The sequence below is a fragment of the Microtus pennsylvanicus genome, chromosome 2 (genome assembly GCF_037038515.1).
Source record: "Microtus pennsylvanicus isolate mMicPen1 chromosome 2, mMicPen1.hap1, whole genome shotgun sequence".
Classification (NCBI taxonomy): Eukaryota; Metazoa; Chordata; class Mammalia; order Rodentia; family Cricetidae; genus Microtus; species Microtus pennsylvanicus.
Window position 1 is genome coordinate 25,575,004 of NC_134580.1, and position 17,185 is coordinate 25,592,188.

The following is a 17,185-nucleotide window of genomic DNA, read 5'->3' on the forward strand; positions in this document are numbered from 1 at the left end:
AATGGAGAAATCAAGACATTCCAGGATTAGAACAAATTTAAACAATACGTAGCCATAAATCCAGCCCTACAGAAAGTAATAGAGGAAAATCGCAACCCAAGGAACTCAACATTGCCAACACTGCCTACAATAACTCAGGCATCTAGCGACCCTTCACCAGCACAACTCAAAGAAGGGAGACACACAAACTCTACTACGAAAAACAATAAGAATAACCGGAGTAAACAACCACTGGTCATTAATATCACTTAATATTAATGGGCTCAATTCACCTATAAAAAGGCACAGGCTAAGAGATTGGATACGAAAACAAGATCCAACATTCTGCTCTTTGCAAGAAACACATCTCAACCAAAAAGACAGGCATCTACTCAGAGTAAAGGGTTGGGAAAAGGTGTTTCAAGCAAATGGTCCTAAGAAAAAAGCAGGTGTGGCCATATTAATTTCTAACAAACCTGACTTCAAACTAAAATCAATCAGAAGAGATCGAGATGGACACTTTATACTCATAACAGGAACAGTTCATCAGGATGAAGTCTCAATCCTGAATATCTATGCCCCTAATATAAAAGCACCCACTTATGTAAAAGAAATATTACTAAAACTCAAGGCAGACATCAAACCACACACACTAGTAGTAGGAGACTTCAACACACCTCTCTCACCAATGGACAGGACAATCAGACAGAAACCTAATAGGGAATTAAGAGAATTGTTGGAGGTAATGAAGCAAATGGACTTAACAGACATCTAAAGAACACTCCACCCAAATAGGAAAGAATATACCTTCTTCTCTGCAGCTCATGGAACCTTCTCGAAAATTGACCACATACTCGGAAACAAAGGAAACCTCCACATATACAAAAAAATATCACTGTCCACCTATGTCTTATCAAATCACCATGGACTAAAGTTAGAAGGCAACAACAATGCTACCCCCAGAAAGCCAACAAACTAATGGAAACTGAATAGGCAACTACTGAACCACACCGGGATCAAGGAAGAAATTAAGAAAGAAATTAAAGTCTTCCTTGAATTTAATGAAAATAAAGAGACAACATACTCAAACCTATGGGACACGATGAAAGCAGTGCTAAGAGGAAAGTTCATAGCACTAAGTGCCCACTTACAGAAAACGGAGAAAGCATACATTGGGGACTTAACAGCACACCTGAAAGCTCTAAAAAAAAAGCAGATGTGCCCAGGAGGAGTAGAAGACTGGAAATAATCAAACTGAGGGCAGAAATCAACAAAATAGAAACACAGAAAACAGTCCAAAGAATCAATAAAACAAAAAGTTGGTTCTTGGAGAAAATCAACAAGATCGACAAACCCCTACCCAAACTAATTAAACGACAGAGAGAGAACACACAAATAAATAAGATCAGAAATGAAAGGGGGGACATAACCACAGACACAGAGGAAATTCAGAGAATCATTAGATCTTACTACAAAAGCCTGTATGCCACAAAACTGGAAAATACAAAAGAAATGGACATTTTTTAGATAAGTACCATATACCAAAGCTAAACCAAGACCAGGTGAACGATCTAAGTAGACCTGGTAGTCGCAAAGAACTAGAAACTGTTATCAAAAATCTCCCTTCCAAAAAAAGCCCAGGTCCAGATGGTTTTAATGCAGAATTCTACCAGAACTTCCAAGAAGACCTAATACCTATACTCCTTAATGTATTTCACAATATAGAAACAGAAGAGTCATTGCCAAATTCCTTTTAATGAAGCTACAGTTACCCTGATACCAAAACCACACAAAGACCCAACCAAGAAAGAGAATTACAGGCCTATCTCACTCATGAATATCGACGCAAAAATTCTCAATAAAATACTGGCAAGTCGAATCCAAGAACACATTAGAAAAATTATCCATTATGATCAAGTAGGCTTCATCCCAGAGATGCAGGGCTGGTTCAACATACGAAAATCTATCCATGTAATCCACCATATAAATAAACTGAAAGAAAAAAACCATATGATCATTTCATTAGATGCTGAGAAAGCATTCGACAAAATTCAACACCCCTTTATGATAAAGGTCTTGGAGAGATTAGGGATACAAGGGTCAAACCTAAATATAATAAAAGCTATTTACAGCAAGCCGACAGCTAACATTAAATTAAATGGAGAAAAACTCAAAGCCATCCCACTAAAATCAGGAATACGACAAGGATGTCTACTCTCTCCCTACCTCTTCAATATAGTGCTTGAAGTTCTAGCAATAGCAATAAGACAACATAAGGGGATCAAGGGGATTCGTATTAGAAAGGAAGAAGTTAAGCTTTCGTTATTTGCAGATGATATGATAGTATGCATAAGCAACCCCAAAAACTCTACCAAAGAACTCCTACAGCTGATAAACACCTTTAGTAATGTGGCAGGATACAAGATCAACTCCAAAAAATCAGTGGCCTTCCTATACACTAAGGATAAGGAAACAGAGAGGGAAATCAGAGAAGCATCACCTTTCACGATAGCCACAAAATAACATAAAATATCTTGGGGTAACTCTGACCAAGGAAGTGAAAGATCTATATGACAAGAACTTTAAGTCTTTGAAGAAAGAAATTGAAGCAGACACCAGAAAATGGAAGGATCTCCCCTGCTCTTGGATTGGGAGGATCAACATAGTAAAAATGGCAATTCTACCAAAAGCAATCAATCTATAGATTCAATGCAATCCCCATCAAACTCCCATCAAAATTCTTCACAGATCTGGAGAAGACAATAATCAACTTTATATGGAAAAACAAAAAACCCAGGATAGCCAAAACAATCTTATACAATAAAGGATCATCTGGAGGCATTACCATCCCTGACTTCAAACTCTATTACAGAGCTGCAGTATTAAAAACAGCTTGGTATTGGCATAAAAACAGAGAAGTGGACCAATGGAATCGAATAGAAGACCCTGAAATTAACCCACAAACATATGAACACCTGATTTTCAATAAAGGAGCTAAAAGTATACAGTGGAAAAAAGAGAGCATCTTCAACAAATTGTGCTGGCACAACTGGATGTCAATCTGTAGAAGAATGAAAATAGATCATATCTATCGCCATGCACAAAACTCAAGTCCAAATGGATTAAAGACCTCAATATCAGTCCGAACACACTGAACCTGATAGAAGAGAAAGTGGGAAGTACTCTACAACACATGGGCACAGGAGACCACTTCCTACATATAACCCCAGCAGCACAGACATTAAGGGCCTCATTGAATAAATGGGACCTCCTGAGACTGAGAAGCTTCTGTAAAGCAAAGGACACTGTCACTAAGACACAAAGGCAACCCACTGACTGGGAGAAGATCTTCACCAACCCCGCAACTGACAAAGGTCTGATCTCCAAAATATATAAAGAACTCAAGAAACTAGACCGTAAAAATCTAATCAGCCCAATTATAAAATGGGGCACTGAGCTGAACAGAGAATTCTCAACAGAAGAACTTCAAATGGCCAAAAGACACTTAAGGTCATGCTCAACTTCCTTAGCGATCAGGGAAATGCAAATCAAGACAACTTTAAGATACCATCTTACACCTGTCAGAATGGCTAAAATAAAAAACACCAATGATAGCCTTTGCTGGAGAGGTTGTGGAGAAAGGGGTACACTCATCCATTGCTGGTGGGAATGCAAACTTGTGCAACCACTTTGGAAAGCAGTGTGGCGGTTTCTCAGGAAATTCGGGATCAACCTACCCCTGGACCCAGCAATACCATTCTTGGGAATATACCCAAGAGAGGCCTTATCATACAACAAAAGTATATGCTCTACTATGTTCATAGCAGAATTGTTTGTAATAGCCAGAACCTGGAAACAACCTAGATGCCCTTCAATGGAAAAATGGATGAAGAAAGTATGGAATGTATACATATTAGAGTACTTCTCAACAGTAAAATATAAGGACTTCTTGAATTTTGCATACAAATGGATGGAAATAGAAAACACTATCCTGAGTGAGGTAAGCCAGACCCAAAAAGAGGAACATGGGATGTACTCACTCATATTTGGTTTCTAGCCATAAACAAAGGACATTGAGCCTATAATTAGTGATCCTAGAGAAGCTAAATAAGGAGAACCCAAAGAAAAACATATAGGCATCCTCCTGAATATTAACCTTCATCAGGTGATGAAAGGAGACAGAGACAGAGACCCAATTTGGAGCACCGGACAGAAATCTCAACGTCCAAATCAGGAGCAGAAGGAGAGAGAGTACGAGCATGGAACTCAGGACCGCGAGGGCTGCACCCACACACTGAGACAATGGCGATGTTCTATTGGGAACTCACCAAGGCCAGCTGGCCTGGGTCTGAAAAAACCTGGGATAAAACCGGACTTGCTGAACATAGCGGACAATGAGGACTACTGAGAACTCAAGAACAATGGCAGTGGGTTTTTGATCCTACTGCGCGTACTGGCTTTGTGGGAGCCTAGGCAGTTTGGATGCTCACCTTACTAGACCTGGATGGAGGTGGGTGGTCCTTGGACTTCCCACAGGTCAGGGAACCCTGATTGCTCTATGGGCTGACAAGGGAGGGGAACTTGATTGGGGGAGGGGGATGGAAATGGGAGGCGGTGGCGGGGAAGAGACAGAAATCTTTAATAAATAAATAAAGAGGAAAAAAAGAGCTTGGTGGGGCCGGTAGATGGGGTTGGGCTTTTGGGGAAGCCTACCTGAAGGAATCTCTATTACTGGCTGGTTAGAAAAGTCAAGGGAGTTGGGGGAGGGGCCTGGTGTTTTGTTCCACTGTGGAGGTCCTAGAGAGTGAGGTGTCCAGCTGTGTGGCTGTTCACTCACCTCTTAAGTCCCCTCAGAATTGGAGCATCTATGATGTTTCTTTAGTCTGAATCTTCTAATAAAGATTTTCTGTAAGTATATTGTTTGCAACAGTATTGTAGAATATTAATGAAACGCCATACAGTTTACATTTTTAAATTGTATAACGCAGTAGGCCAACATCAGGAGAAGAATACTGTCGAAAAGAGCCCGCCAGGTTCAAAACAAACCAACCGTTAGAGATATCCATGTTGACAGGAAGTAATGACTGACAAGAGACGTTAGGAGCTTGCACTTGGAAAAGTGGCAAGACAAATATTAAAAGACAGCAGAAGTTCCAGAAAGTTCTCTTCAGAGTAAATGTTAAAAATGAAAGTTTTAAAAGAGAAGACAGGTGGCGGGTACAGGGTAGGGTGTGTTTTCTTTGGTGGCTGCCATCGCAAAGGCAGGACTGAAACAGTCAGCCGGTACTGCTGGAACACGACTGTGCCTTTGAAACAGGCAGCAGGTACTGCCTGAACATGTCCAGTTGCACATTCCTGAAAAGCTGAGCTCACTCTCCTTAACCTGAGACTGGGGAGTAGATGGTGTGAAGACGAGGCCTCAGTATGTCCAACACATGCCGTCCACCGAGCTCACCTTAAAGACCTCAGTGGGTCCTCCCGGCTGGGTGTGGGGTGAACTGGAGTCATGCTTCCTCAAGCAGTGAAAAGCCCATACGCTGCCCTAATTAAGAAAATCTGAAACTCTAAGTACGCGAGTGGTCGCGTATTCAAGGGAAAGAAGCACCTACTTTGGGTTTAATTTATATTGACTAGAAGCAAATGTCTCTCTTGGACAGGAGCTAATCAACCACCTTCCAGTTCAATGGAGGTGGTATAGTTACAGAAGATATTGAGCCCAAAACCTGGGCTCCAGTCCCTCAACAGACTGGATCTGTCCACAGTACAACAGCTAAGAAGGTGGTGGGCTGGACAGATAGCTCGAATGGTACAGTGCACGCTGAGCAAACATGAGGACCTCAGTTCAGTTCCAGGACCCATGTAAAGAAAAAGAGGCAGTGTGCCGGGCAGCCAGGACAGCCAGTTGACGAGCTCAGATTCAGTGAGAGGCCTCAGGGCCAAAAAACTAAAGTGATATTGTAGAGAGTCGAACATGGTGGTTAATGCTAGCACTTTGGAGGTGGAGGCAACTGAATCTGTGAATTACACAGTCTACACTGCAAGTTCTGGGTTAACAGGATTACATCGTGAGAGCCTGTCTCAAAAACAAACACGCAAAATAATGTACAGATCTATTGGGGAAAATGCCCAGCTTTGACCTCTGGACGGCACGTGTGTGTGTGTGTGTGTGTGTGTGTGTGTGTGTGTGTGTGTGTGTGTGTGTGTTTGCATGTGCACACTCTAACAAGCACACACATGCACACAGATAAGCAATAGTGAATAGAAAATGAAGACTTTCATTCAGTGTGTCCACATTGAGAGGAAGAACAAAGAGGTCCTCCTTCAGGAAGCTGATGTGAGGCCTAAGTTTAGCGGAGGGCGGGAGGCCTGCAGGACTCAGCTGGTCTGGCCTAGGGCTGACCCTGCCCATCACTGCCTTGGCTTCCGTCTCTCCTGAAAGTCAGTCTGACCAGTGGACAGAACTTTGTGAACTCTGTTCCTAGGAGTCAAATCCCTCCTCTGGCTACCGTGAGGGTGTGAGCCTTTGCCTCAGAAATTAAATTATTTGAGGTCTATTTGTTTAATAGTCTGATAGCACAAGTGTGCTCTTTAAAGCCTCTCTTCCCCTGCCTCATGTGGGCTATAGTATGATCAGAATGTTCAGACAAAGTGGGGTTTGTATTTACAAAAATATCCACTTCAGCTCTTAGGCTAAGAAGAAAGAGAATCCCAATTTTAAAATATTTGACTAAGTTTTATCTTAGCACCCAGCATCAGTCCCATCAAGGAAGAAGTTCTGAGAGCCTAGGGAACAGAACCAACAAGCCCGTGAACGGGCTGTGAATGGCAGCAGATGCTTCGGTATCTGCCTGAAGCTACCATTGTCACGGGGGGACTGTAGAGAAGCCATTTGAAGTCCTCCATGTCCTCACAGGACTTGGCTCCACAGTGGGAAGCAGCCGTGCACCAAGCGCACACCTGCCGTCTCCCACACGGTCTGTGCCTCTGGCCTTTTGGTGTCTGATGCTGCTTGCATTGTGCCGGTCATGTCTCACACCTTGTTCACAGCCTGTGGAGATGTTAGTGTGGGCGCCAAAAGGTGGAAATAAAGGAAGGAAGGTTGCTCTCTAGGAGATTAAACTATGACAGAAGCCTAGCACACTATCTAAAGCCACGGTTGAATGGTCAAACTTGTCAGAATAAAAATGGAGTTACTTAGGCCAAACCAGAACCAAAATGGAAGAACACAGTCATGAAGGAGGACAACTCGTGCACACATAAGCTCCAATAAAAGACCTATCCGAGAATATTGCCACCCTGTGAGCTTACACAAGGACCACCGCAGACCTTCACAATGAACTGTGTGCTGACAGAAAGACCCGCTTTGCAAGGCTACCCGCCAGGGGCTGCCTTTCAACCTTGGACTGTTGTCGTCCTTGTCACCAATCCTTACCCCAAGGTAAAAACTTCTGTGCTGGCTTTTCCTGCTAGAAAACAAATGTCTGGAATAAAACTCCCCATAGCAGAGACTTTGCCACTATTTTGTCAAAAGAATGGCTTAGTGATCGATGACTCAATTTCTTAGGAGTGACAGAGCGGTAGCCCCTCCCTAGCCCAGCTTAAGCTAGCCTTTCCCCTTGTCTGTGTCCCGCCCATTCCCGTACAAGTGAGGAGTAACCAGGTCAGTGCTCGTGACTTGGTGAACTGATTGGTCTTTTAAAAATAGCCACCCGGAGCAGGTCTGCAACAGCTACATTTCAAGGAAGATCAGCAATGGCCTGAGTCAGCCGCTGGTGAAATCTGAGCAGACAGACATGTGACAGCAAGGGAAGAGTTGATGGGAACTGAAATGTCCCTGTGTAATGCTGAGATAGAAATAAATGACTAAGCAGGGGGGAAAATGTGCCACTGGGGCTAGAACCAAAATAGTTACTGCTGCCTTTCTATTTTCAAAAGCATTTATGCTTTAACATTTATCGGAACATCGATAGGTAAATTAGTTTAATGACTTCAAATATTAGAATTAACATGGTGATCCAAATAATGTAAGTTGTCCTAAAAAAAAATTCTTAGTGTTCAGATAGCTTGATTTTTAAAATAATATAATAATAATAATAATAAACCCACAGGCTTTGGCAGAACCTATATTTGTGGCAACATATAAATTCAATTCTAAAGTTAGAAGAAAAGATTTCTTTCCCATTGGGGTCTCTGCCTACTCAGTAGAGTTTAATCAGGTGTGAGAAACAGCTGCCTTTCATGTATTTGGCACTCATATTTGAGTAGAGTTTGGTGTTTGTTGGAAAGGGGTGTGTGCGCATCTTAGGCTAGCCTTTAACTTGCGCTTATCCTCCTGCCTCAGCCTCTTGAGTGCCTGGGGTTCTTCTTTAGGAAAGAAAATCAGCTTTGTTGACTGCTGCTTGCTGTTTTCACATTCCGGTGTGTCCTTGTGCGCATCTGCAGCTGCTTGGTGGCCCCACCGTGCCACTCCCCTCATTGGTCCCCAGATACAAAGTATGGCGAGAGAACAGAAATGAAACTCTTGCTTGGAAAGTTAGCAGTGACCAGCAGAGGCTAAAAGACTAGTCTCATGTTGATGCCAAGGGATATTTGAAATTTCCAATTGACTCTACTTAGTAATTGGTCCAAGAGCAAAGTTATGCTTTTTAGAAGCACACTTTTCCACCTGTAGCTTAAGTAGGTGTGGCAGTGATTCCTATAGAGCAGGCTTGAGAGAAGCCCATTATCCCTGCTGGGCAGGAAGAAGCATGTAGCATGAATGATTAAAAACCCAGAGACAGATATTGGGGTTCTATCTGAAGATCAGAAAAGCAAAGCATCCAACCACTAGAGACCTTTTACTGCTACCAAATCTTCAGACCAAAAGAGCAAGATCCTGTCTCCATGAATCCTCAGGCTCCACACTCCACTGAGTTCCTGTCTCTTCCCCTTTATATTCCTCTCTCCACCCAGCCATATCATTCCTGTCTCCACCTCCCTAGTTCTGGGATTAAAGGCGTGGGATCCCAAGTGCTGGAATCACTTTTGTGTGAGCTGTTTCTCTTTTAGACAGATTCAATCTTGTGTAGCCCAGGGTAGCTTTGAACTCATGGAGATCTGTCTGTCTTTGAGTACTGAGATTTAAGGTGTGTGCCACAATGCCCTGGCCTATATGGCTGACTATTATGGCTGCTTTGCCCTCTGATCTTCAGACTGAGCACATTGCTGCTCGCTTGACTCCTCGCTGAGAGATGGAGAATGGACTGAAGAGAGGCAAGGGAAGACTGGGGAAGCCAGTGAGCTGGCCATCGCTGCAGTCAGCAGCCTTGGTGTGAAGACTTGGGGGCACGGAGAACACCCTTCCACAGGTGGAGACTACGTCACCACTGGAGAGCAAGCACAGCAGACCTTCTGGCTTCCTCCAGCTGCTGCTCTCAGCCCTCACTTGCTCTCTATACAGAGGGCAGGAAACAAACCTGAAACACCCAAGTGAGTGAAACCCGACTTAATCGTCACAGCATGGGTTGGAGAGCAATAGAGGTACTCCTCACAATGTATTTCCAAGTGAAATAGTCACTGCACGGTGATCAGTTTTGCGTACCCTTATTCTTACTTTAGAAAGATTTTTATCTCCAAGAAACAGGATGATGAGAAGGTGTGAGGAGGAGGGAGGGAGGAAAGAAGGAAGAGGGAAGGAGGGAAGGAGAGAGAGAGGAAGACGAGAAAGAGAAGGAAGAGAAAACAATCATACTATCCTGCATGCATCCTGAGGATTGGTATCTTTGCCCATTGCCCTTGTATAGTTTAAGGCCTTAGGGAGAAAGATTCCTAAGAAAGCCAAGTCTTGAAAGAGCCAAATCTCACCTCTTAGAAACAGAAGTTTCTTCTGTGTCAGCTCCTTTTGAAACCAGAGATCCATGTGAAGCGGCTTTTCCTTTCCCTGTAGACTGACCCCCACATACAGAATTCACGGCTGTCTGCTAGAGTTTGCCCTCAAAATTGCATTTGTTTAACCTGTTGATACTATAGACTAATTTTCATGGAGAAGGTAGCAAATGATAGAGAACAATAGTCGCCTTGTAGATTCTAAAGAATTCAGCAGGAATTTAAGCAGTTGGACAATGTAGGGACTGGAGAGATGACTTGGAGGTTAAGAGCATTTTCTGCTCTCGCAGAGGACCCAGGTTCACTTCCTAGCACTGACGTCATACCAGTGGTTCATAATCACCTGTAGCTCCAGCTCCAGGGGGCCAATGACCTTTTGACTTCCAAGGACCCCTGCATCCCCTGCATGCATTTACACTCAAGCGCACACACATACTTAAAAATAGAATAGAAGTTACTTCAATTAGCCAGTTGTGGCTTTGTTCCTGCCGTATGCTCATTAATAGAACTCCTTACATTACATCGCTGTCATCAAATTTACAAATATTCTGCTCTGGCCATGTGACTGGTTCCGTCAACGTTCCTTCTCTGGGTGCATCTTGGGAGAGATTGGATGTGCTGCCCCCTCTCATAAACAGTTAGCAGGAGAAACCACCATGCAGTTTCCTGTTTTCACTTACGTGTGACTTCTTCAGAACTCTCCGGAGACCGCCAGCCCAGAGACAGGACTTGCTGTCAGGCCATGGTATCTAGTAGAGGACCAGTCACACATATGGAGTGTAAAAAAAGAACAAAGGAGAGTTAAGACTGCATGCAGATATGTTAAAATTGCATCTCAAGGGGCTGGAGAGATGGTTCAGTGTTTAAGAGCATTTGCTATTGTTCCAAAGAATTCAAGTTCAAATCTCAGCTCGCACTGGTAGCTCCCATGTATCTGTAACTCCAGTTCCAAGGGACCTGATGGCCTCTGCTGGCCTCCTCAGTCACTGCATACATGTGGCACACAGACAGGCATGCAGATAAAATACCCATACTGTTAGGGATTTTCCTAACGCGAGCTCTCTGCTAATGCAAAATCCCAATCAAGCCAAATCAAAACAAGCCAAATTAAGAAATATCCAGGTTTAATGGAATTTCTGTGCTCTCAGGTGGCCCCGAGGGGGAACCGGGAGGCCACAAACGCAACCACCAGGAGGAAGGAAAAGAGACCACATGTTCCTTTTTTGGGAGTTTACTTAAATACCCTGTAGGAGTGGTCCTGACCCCTCCCTCCCTGGGATGCTGGGATTTGGAGTCCAGACCAATGCAACTTTCAGGCCTGGGGGCTAAGATAGATGCGAGGGGCTGGGGTCTATGCTCCCAACTTAACACATACACATAAAAAATAAATAAAGTAAAAAAATATCTTGAGCATCAGCTCAAAATGTGTCACTGTTCCTTTCATTCCAACTCATGAGCCCTCCACACTTCAAGATTGACAATGACCTTGAATGTATTCCGTTTTGTTTTTTTTTTCTTTTTCCATATGCCAGTATAAAGAAGTCTTGGCCCCGGAGCAAGGGTGAAGTGGAGGTGAAGGTACTTCTCCACACACAGAGACGCAGTGAAATCATCGGAAATATGCTGGAATGTGCACCTGCCCCAGGCATGTGAGGTCAGAGGCTGCAAACGGTTGCTCCCAGGGTACTGAGAACCAGCCAGCGTGACTCCCTGGTGCCATCCAGGTCCAGATGCATTCCAAGTTCTAGAAATAGAGTTTCAACAAGTTCTGCCGGATAACTAATCTTGGCAGCTTTTCCCTTTATTAGCCTTCACAGCTGCCCAAGAGAAACTTCCCATCGCCTCGAGAGGGTCAGCGGCTGGTACAATCAGCAAATCAATCAGACAGTCAGCAATTGCCTTTCAGGAACTGTCTCCGAGGGGAAGGCTTCTGTGGGGATTTTGTCCCATTGAATCTGCCAAGGGCACACTGAAGGGGTTTGTACGGAGACATATTATTGTCCCCAGCTTCCATTCCTCCGTGAAAGCCGCCTGAGTTACAGTTGACAAGGAGGTGTGAATAGGGTATTCTGCAAACTCTTGCCCTTGTCGTCCCTGAGCTGAAATGACTTAGTTCCACCTGGAGTGGTCCCACCTGGAGTGAACTCCCTCATTTTCACATCGTCACCGTGAAGCCTTGTGGGCAACGGTAACATCCAGCATCCACGTCATTGTTGTCCCAAGTGTGTCCATGGTGATTACGCATCTCTCGGCTTGAAGTTACAGCTAAGCCCCGCTGTAAGGGCCTTTCACCCCCAGCAGTTCTGTGATAGTGGCCTTTGAAAGGCAACCTAGGAGGGGGACAGTTCAGGACTGCCCCAGAAAGGATGTCCGAAGAAAGCTGTATTTAAGACAGGATTCCCTAGCTGACACCTGGCTTGCTCTGGGAAGGAAACCAAACCTTGGAGCAACTTAAAAGTTAACCCAAGCTTTCAGAAAATGTCAAAAGAAGCAACACTGAAAGGCCTGCTCTCGTTTTAGTTATTATCAACTAAACTATGGATCTATTTCCAGCAAAAAAAAAAAAGCACCACTTAGCCTTTATTCAAATTTCACTGTCTCATTTAGACTCAATAATTGAGTCCAGAATTTTTCTTTTAGTGACAAAGATTATTCTTTGTGATTAATGCCACTCGCCACTCAACAGTAATGAAAGATCACATGAGGTCATTTCTTCTCTTCTGAAAGAGCTTGAGTTTCTGCACGCAGCTGTGAGGGGAGAAACTGATGTGTGGAATATTTAGGTTGAAGTGACAGCTGTCATTCACCACGTTTGAAAGTGACAGACACTTCTAGCTGAAGGTCAGTAGAGAAGAGCACGATCGTGCCTGTACAGGAAGAGTGAGTGACGCACCATTGTGCAACTCCCAGCATGCACTGTGGGCAGCATGCACACTATTGTGCAGGGCTCATGCTCTGGAGGCACAACGAAAGAAAAACCTGATACCTGGAGAGTCTAGAAGCTTCTCATCAGAGCGAATGCTGTTTCACATGCATCACTGCCTGAGACATGCCCTGAAGACATGGCTGCAGGAGCTGCAAGCCATGCAGAACAAATCTGGAGGCATTTAAAGTTTCTCATTCTGTTTTTTCAAACATTACAGCTGAAGACAGTAAGGGAGAATGACCCTCCCACTGCACACTGTGACTCTCCCTGCACCCTGTGACTCTCCCTGCACGCTGTGACTCTCCCTGCACACTGTGACTCTCCCTGCACACTGTGACTGTTGAAATAATGGCGGCGGGCTGCGTCCCCGGCACCCGGCCGCCCCCACGGCTAGCTTTACTCGAAATAATTACACGGAAACTGTATTCTTTTAAACACCGCTTGGCCCATTTCTATCTAGCCTCTTCTAGGCTAGCTCTTGCACCTGGACTAGCCCATTTCTAATAATCTGCTGTAGCCCATGAGCTGGCTTACCAGGAATGATCTTAACCTGCGTCTGCCTGGAGTGGGAGAACCATGGCGACTCTCTGACTCAGCTTCTTTCTCCCAGCCTTCCGTTCTGTTTACTCCACCCACCTAAGGGTGGGCCTATCAAATGGGCCTAGCAGTTTCTTTATTGCTTAAGCAATGAAATCAACAGATTGATATATGACACTCCCACATCAACTCTCGATACACACTGTGACTCTCGATACACACTGTGACTCTCGATACACACTGTGACTCTCCATACACACTGTGACTCTCCATACACACTGTGACTCTCCCTGCACACTGTGACTCTCCCTGCACACTGTGACTCTCCATACACACTGTGACTCTCCATACACACTGTGACTCTCCCTGCACACTGTGACTCTCCTACTGCACACTGTGACTCTCCCTGCACACTGTGACTCTCCATACACACTGTGACTCTCCATACACACTGTGACTCTCCCTGCACACTGTGACTCTCCATACACACTGTGACTCTCCATACACACTGTGACTCTGGATTCGTCCTCTCCTAGGCCTTCTCCAGCTCTGAATTGTTTATTTTGCTGTGTGATGGTTAAAATAAGCTGGCTTCATGAATTGTATCCTCCTTTACCTCTTGTGTTCTCAGGCTGCAATGGCCTGCTTCACATAGGACGGTGTGCCTGGAATTGCAAAGCACTGAAGTGTGGAGCCTGGGCTAAGCCCTGTATCAGCTGACCTTGGTCTTGGAGCGTCAACCTAACTCAGCTGTTTGGGAAGCCTCTGGCAGCAGAGTCTGGAAGACCTCAGGAGCCATGAGGATTACCCTTGCAGATTTTCCGGTGGCAAAGCCAGGATGCTAAATCGGCACTCTCTACTCTGTGAGGACACCAGGCCCTTCAAGTACCCAGTGAGGCAACAGTTTGTGTGCAGGGAGAGCTGGCAGGCGCTTGGGGAAGAGCCTGGCCACCGAGGGAGGGAGTCCATCAAGCAGCCAGGGCTTTCCCTGCCAAGGGCTGCTGGCAGACAATAACACTGAAGTTTTTCACTGTGGCAAGTTTACAATCTACTTAGTTTCCTCTAATTAGCATAAAATGTGTAAGACTGAGGGGCCTTTCAGTCATTGCATAGCCTGGAAAACACTCTGCTCTCTATTTTTATCTGGGATTTACTTTTTGCTCAAAGTTATCTGTGTTTGCAGGTGACTCTTCTGATCTTCACTCTGCAGTGAAAGGAGCCTACTGTGCAGTGTGAAGAAGGCTGTGGTGGACCGTGAAGACGCTTATCTAGTTTAGTGCTTCTCAACCTTCCCACTTCTGCGACCCTTTCATACGGTTCCTCATGGTGTGCTGACCCCAACCATAAAGTTATTTCATTGCTACTTCATAACTGTAATTTTGCCACTATTATGAATCATAATCTAAATATCTGATATGCATGATATCTGATAGGATCTGAGGGAATGAGAACCACAGATCTAATTCTTGAGCTCCGCTGCTTAGTAGCTAGCTCTGTGTCTTTGGGCAAGCAATTTTACCTCTCAAACTTAGTCCCCTCATCTACAGAAACAATGATGGATGTAGAGAATAGGTGAGATGTATTGGCTATTGTTCAACCAGGAAGTGGATTCAGCACTTCTATTTAGCTAAGATTTGAGATACAGGTGTTATTAGCCCTAATACTTTCATAAGAGATGTAATGTAACCGAAGATTTTCTCCATCCTGTCTGGCCTGCTGGACCAACTTCTCTCCCTCCCAGCAGTCCCCACAACCCCTAAGAAATAATCACTCAGAGGCTAATATTAATGTAATTCCTTGGTCGGTGGCTTAGGGCTTATTAATGGCTAGCTTGTACTTATAAATTAACCCATTTCTAATAATCTGACTATTGCTACTTGTTCTGTGTCTTACTGGTCTACTGGCATGTTGTATGGTGTCTCTCTTGACACTGCCTTTCATTTTCTGTATATCTGTTTAGATTTCCTGCCTAGCTATATTCTATCTTGCCATAGGCCAAAACAGCTTTATTTATCAACCAATAAAGGCAATATATATTCGCAGCATACAGAAGGGCACCCCACATCATCTAGACTAGATGGTTACAGCTACAATCCTCTCATATCTTAACTAAGAGCATATCACATATGAGATTCAGGTTCTTCAGGACAGGACCGCTATTGGAGCGATCTTTGTAATTTATCATTTGTATCAATTCAGCCATACAACATGGCTGACACTTCCGGGTTGCAGGGCCACGCATGTGCAGACAAGCCCTCAGGCAGAAGTGCCTAATGGCTCCAGGAATCTTTTTTTTTTTTTTTTTTTTTTTTTTTGTATTTTTCGAGACAGGGTTTCTCCGTAGTTTTTTGGTTCCTGTCCTGGAACTAGCTCTTATAGACCAGGCTGGCCTCGAACTCACAGAGATCTGCCTGCCTCTGCCTCCAGAGTACTGGGATTAAAGTTGTGCACCACCGCCGACCGGCTGGCTCCAGGAATCTTAAAGGACCCTGCATGACCCAAGTCGCAGCTGAGTGAGCCCTTGCACACACGCGCGAGCTCCATCATCTGCGTATGACGTAGCCACATCATCCCCCTGTGCGCATGCACTAGGCAGCCTTTAAAAGCTGGATGTGCCATCTTCAGCGCGCTCTCTCTCTCTCTCTCTCTCTCTCTCTCTCTCTCTCTCTCTCTGCAAATCGACCTCACCAGGCCTGTACACACTCCCGCTTAATAAACTCCTCAGCGGGTTTGTTATGTGTTGCACATTTCCTTCTCACTTGTGCTGGCTAATTTCACCATTCACCTATGATCTGGACATTTGTATGTATTTCTTACTTGACGTTGTCCTTGTTGACTGTAGTTCTGTTTTTGTTTATGTTATTACCCTTTCTTTCTCCTGGACAATGCTTGATAATTGCTCTTATTGTATATAGTTTCGTATTAGGTTCATAACATTCTCATTTTAAAAAGGGGGGTGTGTAGTGGGTATCTGCTCAGCTCATGATATTGGGTTATCTGGCCTGATAGAGACAGAGCTTCTTGTCTGCCTACATGACCGCTTTAAAGGAAAGAGGCAGGCAGCCACAGCTTTCTTGTGTGGTAGTCGGATTGCTGGTTCCATTCACCCTGAGCAGAATAGAGGACCACGGCAGCTGTGTACCTTGTTGTGTGTCCGTGAGTGCATCCTAATAAACCCTTGATACCCTTTAAACAGGCTCTTGTGGATTCACCTGCAATGTTTTCCAGTAGATATAGAAAAGCTTACCTCTTTTAAGACCATTTTGCAATCAATTTTTTTCCTAGAAGACTTGGGGGGAAACTGCGTTGTGATATGCTCTAACTCAATAGGCAGCTCTCAGGTGATGTTTTTAGCCACTGTTCTGTGGACATAGGCACAGCACTCCACAGCTGTCAGTAAACACATACTCACTGGAGAGGCTAAAACACAAACTGTAAGACTCACCTATAGACACTGTGAGCTGCAACCAGAAAAGACCAATCTCAGGTTTAAAACTTGTCCCCCAAATTAGTCTTACAAAATAATAATAATTTGAATTTTATCATCAACCCCACCAACGCATCTAAAGCACTGGGGACAGAGGAACAAGGTAGAGGGTCCCAGGAATGAATCCATACATTCAAAGGGTAAAGATAACTCTCGATAAGATGTAACACCTCAATTGTTCAACTCCAGCAGAATAGGAATAGTAAGGAGGATGGGTGGGGCACCTGTAGTAGCTAAGAAAGTTATTCCAAATTCAACTGTGTAGATTCTTGCTTAGACAACGTTGCAAATAAAGAGTATTACAAAGTTAAATAAATACAAGCAGTAACATGATAGTTGTTAGTATGGATGCATGTGCACTTTTGACACTAGTAATGTGGCTTTGTTTACCT

The 17,185-nt window shown here is 44.2% G+C and overlaps 1 long non-coding RNA gene across 1 annotated transcript in view; it reads right to left on the minus strand.

Moving 5' to 3' along the window:
• Nucleotides 1-13,350, minus strand: part of LOC142844734 (uncharacterized) — a 52,381-nt gene extending 39,031 nt beyond the window's left edge. The window contains exons 1-2 of the long non-coding RNA XR_012909768.1: nt 13,304-13,350; nt 10,524-10,592 (exon numbers count right to left, since the gene is read on the minus strand). This is a non-coding gene — a long non-coding RNA (uncharacterized LOC142844734). The remainder of the gene's footprint in view (nt 1-10,523; nt 10,593-13,303) is intronic.
• Between the last annotated feature and the right edge of the window lie 3,835 nt (nt 13,351-17,185).